Raw genomic sequence first — 13705 nt, 5'->3', positions numbered from 1 at the left:
TTATATATATATATAGTATGTGTGTGTTCATTTCTGGCAGGTCAATGTTATGCAGCGCCCTGCTCTGGTTAACCCTTGTGTGCCAGCCCCAATGGTACCCAGTAAAGTCTTATTTATTGCTGTTTGATGGGGTTTACGCGGGACTGCAGGGAAAACCTCCCCATTCACAGTCTGCTCCGCGCTGCAAACAGCTACCGCTTTCCCAAGCTCAACTGGTGAGAGTTGCGAGGAACCCGTTCCCACTTCCCGAAGAAATGGCTGGGTGATGTTCCTCGGCCTCCCGCGCCCAAGATCTCTCATCACTGGTATCGATAGAAACCTGAACCCCATCGATTTCCGCAGGAAGGACCTGTTGTCCTTGTTTATCTATGGAGATTGCATGTTCTGGTTGGCACACCGTTTGTCGGCTGATAGAAGTTTCAAAACTCCCATTCTGAGCTGGAAAGTTGCTTTCATAGCTTCACACAGCACGGAGTCAGACCCTTTGGCCCAATTCCTCAAGGCTGCGCTGATCTCCTAAATTGAACTAGTCCCATTTACCTTAACTTGGTCCATATCCCTCTAAGTAAAAACAATGACTGCAGATGCTGGAAACCAGTGTCTAGATTAGAGTGGTGCTGGAAGAGCACAGCAGTTCAGGCAGCATCCAAGGAGCAGGAAAATCGATGTTTCGTGCAAAAGCCCTTCATCAGGAATACAGGCAGAGAGCCTGAAGGGTGGAGAGGTAAGTGAGAGGAGGGTCCGGGTGGGGAGAAAGTAGCATAGAGTACAATAGGTGAGTGGGGGAGGGGATGAAGGTGATAGGTGGGGGAGGGGGGAGGGGGGAGGGTGGAGTGAATAGGTGGAAAAGAAGATAGGCAGGTAGGACAAGTCATGGGGAAAGTGCTGAGCTGGAAGTTTGGAACTGGAGTAAGGTGGGGGAAGGGGAAATGAGGAAACTGTTGAAGTCCACATTGATGCCCTGGGGTTGAACTGTTCCGAGGCAGAAGATGAGGTGTTCTTCCTCCAGGTGTCTGGTTGTGTGGGAGCGGCGGTGAAGGAGGCCCAGGACCTCCATGTCCTGGCAGAGTGGGAGAGGGAGTTGAAATGTTGGGTCACAGGGCGGTGTGGTTGATTGGTAGCCTTTCCTGTCCATGTATCTGTCCAAATATGATTTAAATGTTATAATTGTACCTGCCTCTACCACTTCCACTGGCAGCTCATTCTATATACATACCACATTCCCTGTGTAAAATTTGCCTCTCACCTTAATGCCTAGTTTTGGACTCCCTACCCCAGGGAACAGACCTTGGTATTCACCTTATCTATGCCCCTCATCATTTTGCAAACCTCTATAAGGTCACCTCTCAGCCTCCTATGCTCCAAGGGAAAAAAAAGTCATAGCCTATCCAAGCTCTCCTTATATCTCAAGCCCTCCAATCTTACTTTCAAGAAATTTTGCTAGGCTGGAGCCAGAACAAATAACAAAAATGTCACAGAAAGCTTCTGGATTAATACATAAACCTAAAAAGGTTTGCTCATGCCCCTTACACAAGGGAATCTGCCAGTCTTACTCGATTGGCCGAAGCAGGATTCCGATCCCACAGTGCACTGTTAACATATAGTACAAAAAACAAAATGCTGGAGAAACTCAGCTCAATTAAGGTTTCGAGCAGGGTCACCAGATACAAAACTTTAATTTTCCTTTCTCTCGACAGATGCTGCCAGACCTACTGAGTTTCTCCAGCAATTTCTGTTTTTGTTGCTTTCTATCCTCAGCAGTTCTTTGGTTTTTATGTTTAACTTGTTGCACAGTCAGACAATCAAGTCAATCTTGCCATGTTGACTCTGCTAAGGAACATGGAACTCTGTATCACAGCTAAACCATCACAGGTGATGTCCTATAATTCGGAAGAAGAGTTATACCAGACTCAAAATATTAACTTTGTTTCTCTCTCCACAGATGCTGGTAGATATGCTGATTTTTCCAGCATTGTTTCTTTTTATCTCAGATTTCCAGCATCTTGCCTTTATTCATCATAAGTGATGATTTATTATAATCTATTAAGAGCCAAAAAATAAAATGGTTATGCATAAATAGCTCAGATTTGCAGAATTATTACTCAGCCCGAAAAGCAATTTACCTTGTGCCATTCTCCTGCCTTGTGCATGCCGCCGTGCACATTGTTCTTTTCAAATAAGTCTGCCTTCCTTTGAATGCATCAGTTGAACCTACCTTTACCACAATCTCAGGCTCCTTCTCACCATGAAGGAGCTTACTTCTGTTGCCAATTACATCAAATTCATCCCTTTTTCCCCTCTTGATCTTTTCACAAATGGTCTGTACAATTTACATATGGAGTATAATTATAACTCTTTTGTGTATATAGGAGGATTATATACTTTGGCCATAAAAAATATGCTTCCACTTTTACACCATCATTTTGTCCTTAATTGCTCTTCCTTTCCCATTTCATACATGAATTCATTGAGCAGTGGATGAACGGACAGCAGACCTACGTTGTTAATTTCTTTCCCCCCTGCACTTCTTCCCCTTTTGTCAGCATCCAGCATGGGGCTGAATGTTTAGGTCCTGATGAGGTTCTGGAAAGAGGCAAAAGAAAACTTGCAGCAACTGGCGTGTCATTTTGCTGGTGCTGGCCATTTTTTGCCAAGCTGAGCTCAGGGGAGCAAGCCACCAAGTCTCATTAGTCCATGAGGCTCACTCAGAGATCCACTAAACTGAGTTGATGGATGGGATGTTTCCCAGATTACAGAGGGAAGTGAGAGTGAAAATAGCTGGGGTCTTAACAGATATCTTTGCAGCATCCTTGAACACAGGTAAGGTCTCAGAGGAGTAGAGAATTGCTAATGTTGTCCCCGTGTTTAAGAAGGGTAGTAGGGATAATCCAGGTAATTATAGACTGGTGAGCCTGACGTCAATGGTAGGGAAGCTGTTGGAGAAGATACTGAGGGATAGGGTCGATTTACATTTGGGAGAAAAGGGCTTGTCAGTGATAGGCAATTTGGTTTTGTGCAGGGAAGGTCATGTCTTACCAACTTAATAGAATTCTTTGAGGAAGTGACAATGTTGATTGATGAGGGAAGGGCTGTAGGTGTCATAAACATGGACTTCAGCAAGGTATTTGATAAGGTTTCCCATGGTAGGCTGATGGAGAAAGTGAAGTTGCATGGTGTTCAGCTAGATGGATATAGAATTGGCTGGGCAGCAAGAGACAGAGAATAGTAGAGAGAAGGGAGTTGCTCAAAATGGAGAACTGTGACCAGTGGTGTTCCACAGGGATCCATGCTGGGACCACTGTTGGTTGTGATATACATAAATAATCTGGAGGAAGGTATAGGTGGTCTGATTAGCAAGTTTGCAGATTACACTAAGATTGATGGAGTAGCAGATAGTGAAGGAGATCATCAGAGAATGCAGCAGTACATAGATAGATTGGAGATTTGGGCAGATGAATGGCAGATGGAGTTCAATCCGGGCAAATGCAAGGTGATGCATTTTGGAAGATCCAGTTCAAGACCAAACTAAACTGTAAATGGAAAAGACCTGGGATGTATAGAGAAATCTGGGTGTTCAGGTTCATTCTACATTGAAGGTGGTAACACAGGTCGATAGAATAGTCAAGAAGGCATACAGCATACTTTTCTTCATCGGATGGGGCACTGAGTACAAGAGATGGCAGGTCATGTTACAGTTGTATCGGACTTTGGTTCGGCCACATTTGGAATACTGCATACAGTTCCAGTTGCCGCATTACCAAAAGGATGTGGATGTTTTGGAGAGGGTGCAGAGGAGGTTCACCAAGATGTTGTTTAGTATGGAAGGTGCTAGCTATAAAGAGAGGTTGAGTAGATTAGGATTATTTTCATTAGAAAGACGGAGGTTGAGGGGGTCCTGATTGAGGTCTTCAAAATCATGAGAGGTATAGACAGGGTGGATAGCAAGAAGCTTTTTCCCAGAGTGGGGGACTCAATTTCTAGGGGTCACAAGTTTAAGGTGAGAGGGGCGAAGTTTAAGGGAAATATGCGTGGAAAGGTCTTTACACAGAGGGTAGTGGGTGCCTGAAACGCGTTGCCAGCAGAGGTGGGAGAGGTGTGCCCGATAGCATCATTTAAGATGTATCTAGATGGATACATGAATGCAAAGGGAGCAGAGGGATACAAATTCTTGGAAACTAGGTAACAGGTTTAGATAGAGGATCCGTGCAGGCTTAGAGAGCCAAAGGGCTGTAATTTTCTTTGTTCTTCTTTGTTCTTTATTCCTGGGGAGAATTTCAAAGGGATTCCACAGTCTGAAAGAGACTCAAAAAAACCTCGAAACTAACATACCAAGATGAGTGGGGAAGTAGTTTGGAATATTTTGTATTGTTCATTCATTAGTATATTCTTTGCTTTGAAGATGTTCATTGTCTGGCATTGTGTGGTGCCAACATTATTTCCCACTTATCAACCCAATCCTGGATATTGTCCAGGTCATGTCAAATATGATCATGGACTATTTCAATATCTGAGGAGTTGTGAATGGTGCTGAATATTGTACAGCTATCAGCAATCATCCCTATCTCCAATGTTATTAGATTAGATTAGATTAGATTCCCTACAGTGTGGAAACAGGCCCTTCAGCCCAACCAGTCCACACCGACCCCCCTGAAGAGTAACCCACACAAACCCATTTCCCTCTGACTAATGCACCTGACACAATGGGCAATTTAGCATGGTCAATTCACCTGACCTGCACATCTTTGCACTGTGGGAGGAAACCCATGCAGACATGGGGAGAATGTGCAAACTCCACATAGACGGTCACCCGAGGCTAGAATCGGGCCTGGGACTCTGGTGCTGTGAGGCAGCAGTGCTAACCACTGACCCACCGTGCCGCCATCCCTCTGTGATGGAGAGAATGTTTCTGATGAAGAAGATGGGCCTACAATACTACTCCGATTTACTGCTAACAACCACCACCATTTTCCTTTGTGCTTGGTATGACTGCAATGAGGGGATAACTTTTCCCTTGATTTCTGTTAACTTTGTATTTGCAAGGCTTCCTTGATGCCACTATTGGTCCAATATACCTTGATATCAATGGCAGTTACTCTGATCTCCCTCTTGAATTCAATTCTTTTCAGGTCTATGTTTGAGTCAGGGCTGTAATGAAGTCTACAGCCCAATGGCTCTGGCTTCATTTGCAATCCAGTACCAGAGGAGGAACCAGTACTGTCTTTATTGTGTAGGCTAACTACATGTATTGAAAGGGTTAAATCCAATCCAAAATAAATACAGGAACTGTGTATAATTAGCCCACTATAAATCCTGAACAATAACTATTACTTGTACAAATAATTCTATTTTGAGAGGCTTCCTGACATAGGGATGCATTCATTCATTCATTTTAGTGGAATTAACTTGCAAGTAGAACACATAAGTGAGGGAGTATTATTAAACCACTTTTACTTGTAGTTTTCCTGTAGTTTGGAATGTGAACTATGATTACTTATGCCTCTTTTTATTAACCTATGAAATTATTAGTTTACAATCCTGCTCTCGGAATAGAGAGCTAGATTTAGCCATGTAAAAGTTGGAGTGGAGGAGCTATCCAACAACTGTTGAAGTCAGTTAATTGCAGCTAGAAACAGTTCAGATTTAAAGCCTGACATGCTATATCATAGACAGCCAATGGCAAGGGTATGGGTAATTTAAGTCAGTTTTAGTCCATTCTACTTTAATTTCCATAATATTTTTCTTTATCCTAGAAGAATAAATACTCATCCAAGAGAGAAAGGATACACGATCAGTTTCAGTCTGTGAAGACTGTCACTATTATAAGTCCACTCTTCTGAAATGGATATATGTTTTACTCCACTGGGGCAGTCAATCATTAAGATTATTGAGAAAATGAGCTGAGAGTGGAAAACACCAATTTCTCTGTCCTGAAGTGGATAACAGCTTTTGCAGTAGGTATTTGGAGTCAAGTCATTGCTTCTATTATAAACAGAGTTGAGAAGTGGTGCAATCCAATTCAAACACTGCCTGATGTCCTCCAGAAATTGGACTGGAGTCATTTTCCAAATTACCAAGAGAGTAGGTGAAGAAAACTGTTTGACCTATTTGATCTCAACCTTCAAAAATACCTACACAAACATATGTTCATTACAACACTGAGCTGTTTCATAATTGTGCTCAATGTTTTGGCTGCTGCTACCATTTTTCTAGCAACACATTCCAGCTGTGGATTTACCCTGTGCAAAGAAATACTTCCTGAAGTCCATGTAGAATTGAACCCCAAAGATCTATGGAATTGTATCACATTTTCTGCTGCAGTGACTATTGTTCCTTTAATACTGCTGTCTTGTGAATAGAATAATCATAATAATTATAATTTCCCTCAATTGGACAAAGGGGGTCGGTTAGCTCAGTTGGCTATACAGCTCGTAACGTGAAGTGATATCAACAATGTGGGCTCAATTCCTGCATCTGGCTGAGGGTACCATGAAGGACTCTCCTTCTCAATCTTTTCCCTGTCTGAGGTGTGGTAACCACCACCAGTCGTCTTTCTCTGATGAGAGACCAGCCCCATTGTTTACTAAGACTCTGCTGACTTTACATTTACCAATTAGATATCTCTGTTGAACATTCTGCAGAACATTTATGGCCAGATTCATGAAGCACTTGGACAAATTACTCCAACTCTTGTTAGCCAGGAGGTTGACTCAAAGACACTATGTCCAGGCAGTTCTGAATACGTAGCCTTTCTCTTTAAAAACTCATCCTAACTTGCATTGACAAGCGCTGGTGTCAACTAAATGCAGATACTATGCAGGAACCAACTCAAGCAGAGTATAAACCCTTCATACTGGCCTGAGACCAAAGTGCACATGGACCCTATGGGCTCTGGGTTAGAAGCGGATAGAATCATCAGGAGCTTAATTTAGTACAGAGAAATCCTTTGACACAAACAATGTATATGTGAGATCTAGGAGAAGACAAAAGCGATGCCAACCCAAGGCCATCTTTATCAGTTAACCTGGATGGATTTAAAAGGTCCTTTCAGTCAAGCTTTCTCTGAAGGTTGTCCGATAAAAGTTGAATGCTAGGAGATCCACACGACAGAAAATTGCTCCTGAACCTGTCCACAGTGGTACTTTTTGTGCATGGTTTCGACTGTGCATCAAAATAATATAAATTACATCCTATTACAACCAATCCCAGAGTTATGGGTGAAGTTGGGATGAAATCTTGGATCTTGCTGTAAAAGCTGACTTTATTTTTCTGTCTGACATTCTCCTCTCCCCTGATCTCCTAACGTGAAAACACTGACTCACTGCTCTTGTGCAGGTTTTGCTAATGAATGTCAGCATGCTTTTTGACAATTGCAAGGGAATACTTCCCTTACTTACTATGCACCCTTGCAATCTCAGTCAGCAGTGGGAAAGTCAATGAGGTGGTAGTACAAAGTGAGTTGCAATTCGTGGAAAATAAATAAAATATGTTACCTTGAAATGCATCATCTGCTGGTGTTTTTTCAAGACAGCATTGTATGTTAAAGAATTGTGGGTTTAAGCTTCATGCAGATCTGACAGCATTATACAATATGACACTCTAGAACAGTACTCAGAAGAAGCTCAGAGGAACAGAGGGATCTTGGGGTATTTGTCCACTGATTGCTGCAGATGATAGAACAGGTTAATAGGGTAGTTAACAAGGCAAAAGGGACACTCGTCCTTATCACTTGAGGAATAGGTTTCGGAGAGTAGGGATGGTATATTGGAGCTATACAAGACCTTGGTCAGGCCACAGCTAGAGTACTGTGTGGTACACTGCACAATAGGAAAGGTGTCATTATACTGGGGAGGGTGACAAGGAGCTTCACCTGGACATTGCATGGGGCGGAGCACTTTAGCTATGAAAAGAGGCTGGATAAGCTTAGGTCGCTTAATTTGGAGCTGTGAAGGTTGAGGGGACACCGATAGAAGTTTATAAGATTGTGAGGGGCATGTTCCACTTTGTTGAAGAGGCATAATTGAAAGGTGAAAGGCAGGAGGTTTAGAGGGGATTTGAGGAAAAATGGTTTCACACAGAGACAGTGGGGGTCTGGATTGCACTGCCTTGAAGGGCAGTTGAGATGGGTAACAATGCCACCTTTGAAAAGACCTTAGATGAGCACTTTAAATGTCATACCATTCAAGGTTATGGACCTCATGCTGGAAGTGGGACTCATGTTGATTTGGTGTAGATTTGACAAAAGGACTTGATGCACCAAAAACCTCATCTGCACTGTTTGATTCTGTGATTCTGTGTATAGGAGGTGTTGCGTTGGCTGAGGTGCAGCCATTGTATGCACATTATACAGAGTAGTAGATCATACAGCATAGAAACACATGCTTTGGTCCAACTCGTCCAGGCTGACCAAGTTTCCCAAACTAAACTTGTTCCATTTGCCTGTGTTTGGCCCAAATCCCTCTAAACCTTCATCTGAAATGAGAGAAAGGGAGGGAATGGTGAAATCAAAGTGTGTAGCTCAGTTATTAGGTGCATAAATTGAAGCATTGACAATGAGGATCTATCAGTCTGTTCCACTGCTCTAAGTCGACATGACTGATCCCAAGCAAAAGTAGAATAATTGCAATACTGTTTGTTGGCTTTTTCTCTGTAAAGAACAGTTGCTGTCTTTGTCTACATGACAACACAGTTGATCACTGTCCATGTAGCTCTTTGAGATGTTTCTGGACAAGCTATATCTGCAGAGATCATCATGCATGGTTACTGACTTTACTTTGTGCCAGAGCATCAGAGCAGCAGATTACTTTATCCTTTTGATTCAAGAGTAACCCATCAGCCAAAGTACTTCATTTTCTCTCTTTTGTCTGTGTGAGTGTGTATGTGTGTGTGTGTGTGTGTGTGTTATGTGGTTATTGAGAGAGATAAGCACTTATCCTTCTATATTACTCATTGCACATGTTAATCACTTATTGCAAAAGATATGCGATATAGGGCAGTGAAAGAATAATTCCAAGTCCAAATGGGAGTCCGAATGAAGGGAAATTGCAGGTCATGGTCTTCCCACACATCTTGTCGTTTTATTTGCTCACAGGATGTGGGTATTGCTGGCTAAGCCAACATTCTTTGCCCAATCCCTAATTGCCCACATTGCTTTGGATCTGGAGTCACATGTAGGCTAGATCATGTAAAGGATTGCAGATTTTCTTCCTTAAAGTGTGTTCGTGAATTATATGTCTTTTTACAATACACAAGAATGACTACACAGTCACCACAAGATTAGTTTTGAATTCCAGATTTTTACTGAATTCAAATTTCACCATTTGTGTTGGTGGGACTCAAACCCTTGGCCCCAGAACATTATCTAGGGTACCAGGTTATTAGTCCATCTTCCTGCCTGCTCCACTTGCCCTTCTAGGAATTATGGTTTTGGTCGTGAGGCGGCTGATCCAATAGCATGCTTTTATGCCATAGTCTAGCGTTATTTTTTACCCATAGCTCCACATCCCAACAGCAGTATCACAGACTGGCTCTCCAAAGAAAGCTACTTTTAACAATGTAGTTGACACAGAAATGACATCCTACAACCAAATTACAAATTCAAATTCCAATCTTAAATGTTAATTTTTTTTTTGCAAAATCTCCCTTTTTGTGAGTGTTGTATGAAGTAGACTTCATTTCTCTTGATCCCATCTTAGACTGTGCTACAGAAGAACCCTGAGTAAACCTGGACACCAGAGCTGACTGTTAAATATACTTATTTCATTGATCATTTTACAAATTTTCATTCGGAAGGATGGTCTGTATAATGTATACCTCACTGAGGAAGATCTGTAAAGATTTTATGAGATTTTGTTTAGTGAACACAAAAAGACAGCAGTATAAACTGAAGTGTATGTGTTATTCAACGGATAACATTCATTTTTTACCATGTGCAACCAAAAGTTAGTAAATAATAGATAAAGCACTTGTAATTTTTAATAAGTAAACAGTGAAATGTTGTATTATCACCTCTAGCTGTTGTAAATAGAAACATTTTCGTCAGTGATACTTTTGTATTTTTAACCATTCATCAACTTGAGTTTTTCCAAGCTCTGCTGCCCATATCCTAACTTGCACCAAATCCTATTTATCCAATATCTCAGCCTTCATGGACCTACAATGGCTTTTGGACCACCAACACTTGTCCCTTATGCTTGCTTACAAGGCTGCACTAGCAGAAGGTTAACACCAAGTCATAAATACCTTTTTAACTTTGTCAGCAAAGGAATTGATGGGAAAAAAATGAACAGATCAAACAATTTGATTTGAAAATTTCAATGGGTCTCTTTTGTTGGCTTAGCAATTCTAGAATTAAACCTCCTGACCACGAGGTACCATTTTATTGAGAACTAACTCTGGGATTAAGCAGTGATTATGGTTCGGGAAACCTTGCTAGTTTGTTATGCAGTGACAGACTTCTTGTACCCGGACTGTATATGCAGAAAAGTTGGATGATTAAGCTGTCAGTTCCACTGCTAAGCAGAATGGAGCAGGGCTCAAAATGATTCTCATCAATGAGCAAACAATAAGACTGACTTCAGCATATTGCGAATTGCTTTAACAGTATTCTTAACTGTGTGGTGACAACATTCTTATTTCAGTAACCCGAGACAAGAAATTGCTGGAGAAAGTCAGCAGATCTGGCAGCATCTGTTGAGTCGATATAACCCTTCTTCAGGGTCAGTTCAAAAGAAGGGTCACTGGACTCAAAATATTAACTCTGTTTTCTCTCCACAGATACTGCCATACCTGCTGAGATTCTTTAGCAATTTGTAATATTTGCACTTCTTTGTCTTATTTCAAAAATGGTATATTGCTTACAACTTTTTTAAGACATCAAGTTGAAGCTGGGGTGTGGTCGATGCATTGAACATAATGTTTGCCCTACAGTCTACAGGGCAAGCGTGTGTCAATGCAGTGGATGTTGGCAGCCAATAACATTCCACAGCACAGGTTAAAGAGCACAATTTTATTTTGTCCACTTTAACTATCACCTTTTCTGACTTTCAGACAGAAAATTTGTGGTCCTGAAGAAATAAACTGAATCAAAACATCATCGGATAATACAATGAATATGCAATTATAGCAGTTAAAGGAAGTCCATGCACCTCTCGTATTTAGGTTTGAATCAGACATATTGAAAACTTTTCTTTTTTCTGGCTGTGAAATTAATTAAAGGGTCTCTCACTTTAGTTTCTAGTTGGATGTGGGCCTGAGGCATAAATCTGCTCACAAACACTGGCATGACAAGTTAGAAAGATATTTGTTTCTATCATGAACTTTTTTTTGAAAATTCATGTCCGGTAAGGAGTTGTTTTATCCAATCTAAAGCCAAGTACACTGTTGTTCGAATCTGGTGTCTTGCCCTTCCATAATTCAACAAAGACTTGGGGGAGGTGATGGCCTATTGGTATTATTGCTGACTGGTTTTTCCAGAGACCCAGGCAAAGTTCTGGATATCCAGGTTTGAATTCCAGTGAGTTAAATTTTAATTCAATTAAAAGATATCTGGAGTTAAGAGGCTAATGATGACCGTGAATCCTTTGCTAATTGTCAGGATAAAACCTATCTGGTTCACTAATGTCCTTCAGGAAAGGAAACTGCCATCCTTACCTGGTCTGACTTACATGTGATTCCAGACCCATGGCAGTGTGGTTGATTCTTAACTGCCCTCTGGGTAATTAGAGATTGGCAATAAATGCTAGCCAAGTCAGTGACACCCACATCCCATGAATGAAAAGAAAATACCTACATGCTGCTCCAAGCATTTTAAGAGTTGCACACCTGAAACATGAGGGGCATGGATCGGGTGAACAGCCAATGTCTTTTTCCCAGGACATGGGTGTCCAAAACTAGAGGATCCAGGTTTAAGGTGAGAGGGCAAAGATTTAAAAGGGACCTGAGATGCAACGTTTTCACATTGAGGGTGGTGTGTGTATGGAATGAACTGTCAAAGGAACTGGTAGAGGCAGGAACATTATCTAAAAGGCATCTGGATGGGTATAGAAAGGACTGAGAGGGATACGGGTTAAATTGGTTTAGAGTGTCTTTTCAGCATCGAACAGAGGGCCTGTTTCTGTGCTATATAACTCTGTGACTCCATGACTGTCAAAAATACATCAATAGATTTACTTCACATTATCATCCAAAATTTTAGAAATAGCCATCAGCTGTTCCTCAGAATCACCTTATATTTATAAGTTTTAAGTCTGGTACATGGCTGTTGCAAATGAGACATCAAATCAGTGTGTTAAAAAAACGCCAGCCTTTGATCTAATTAATCGAAGTAACAAATGCCCTCTGGAACAAAACTAGAAATTGCTGGAAAATCTCTCGCAGCATCTGTGGAGAGAAAGCAGACTTTACATTTCAGGCTCAGTGACCCTTCTTCAGAACTGGACCAGAAAGATCAACTTTCTGAATTTCTCCAGCAATTTATTGATTGGTTTCAGATTTTCAGCATCCATTTTTTTTAAAAAAATGCCCTTTGATTGACTGCAGCATTTCATAAGTAACTGTCACCCAGATTTGACTACGTGGAAGAGTGACTTTAAAGACAGGTATCCTTAACAGCAAATCATCAGCAGCTGAAGATTACAACCATGCTCCTGACCACACTAAAATGAGCAATGCCACAGGAAACCCAGTGATGGGTGTCCTTTATCTAACAGTCTGGATTTTTCCGAAGAAAGACCAAGGAATGGAAATGTGCTTTTAATGGTACGCAGGGAGATCTACACTTCAAATATATGGTTATATCATCTGTTGACTCTATCTACACTTCCTGCTGTCTCAGGGAAGCCACAACATTAACAATGACCTCTCCCACTCCAGTTATACTCTCTTCCACCCTCTTTTATTGGCCTGAAGATATAGAAGTTGGAGAAATTTGCAAAGAAGAAACACCTTTGACCACAAGTCCATCAAGAAGTGCTAAGCAGGCAGAGTCCTCGAGACCTGTGAGAAAAGGATCCTGTCACGTGATTCGCTGAGCAGACTGTCAAATTCATTTGGAAGAATGCCTTATCACGAGAACTGACAAGCACCAAATCATTGCTAAGGCAGTAGTGAGAAGGGCCCTACCTGTAAGATCCTTCATGCATGCCTGGCCAGCCTGCACCACTGCACACTGTATCAAAGTATATATACAAAGAGACTTTTTTTTGTGAATAACGTATATTACTGAAATGCAAAAGAAAGGTTACCCACATTCTTGATGCCTATTGTTGCATTTGCCTGAAGTCCTCAATGCCAGCTTTCCTGCCATATCCATTGTACAAAGATATTGTGGTCATGGTAGCAGACCAGACTCACAACATCATGAGACTGAATTCCACAATCTCTTGGTGGGAAATTTGTTTTCAAGCTCCAGAAAAAAAAAGGTCTTGAGAACGATTTTCTGCCATTTCTCCCAACACAAGGTTTATTCATTTTCCCTATTTCTTTATGCAAACCCTGTAATAATTATGTCGAAAAAATTACATAAACTGAAATTTGTGAACTCCGTCCAATTCAAATCTTAAAGGCTTAGATCAATTGATTTTAGTTTGGAAAGAGAACCAAGCGATATCAAACAAAGGAAAGTAAACAGAGTTCGATGTACAGGACAATGATCTAAGTGAATGGGAGAACAGGCTCAGGTACTGAATTGTCTCTCCTTGTTTCTGAG

At 41.3% G+C, this 13705-nt stretch overlaps 1 protein-coding gene across 1 annotated transcript in view; it reads right to left on the bottom strand.

Moving 5' to 3' along the window:
- Nucleotides 1-13705, bottom strand: part of LOC140495521 (teneurin-3) — a 2480372-nt gene that overhangs the window by 823879 nt on the left and 1642788 nt on the right. The gene's annotated exons all lie outside the window — the stretch shown is intronic.

Source organism: Chiloscyllium punctatum, chromosome 2, assembly GCF_047496795.1.
Source record: "Chiloscyllium punctatum isolate Juve2018m chromosome 2, sChiPun1.3, whole genome shotgun sequence".
Taxonomy (NCBI): Eukaryota; Metazoa; Chordata; class Chondrichthyes; order Orectolobiformes; family Hemiscylliidae; genus Chiloscyllium; species Chiloscyllium punctatum.
Note: the sequence above shows the minus strand (reverse complement) of the source record. Positions and strands in the feature narration are given on the sequence as shown.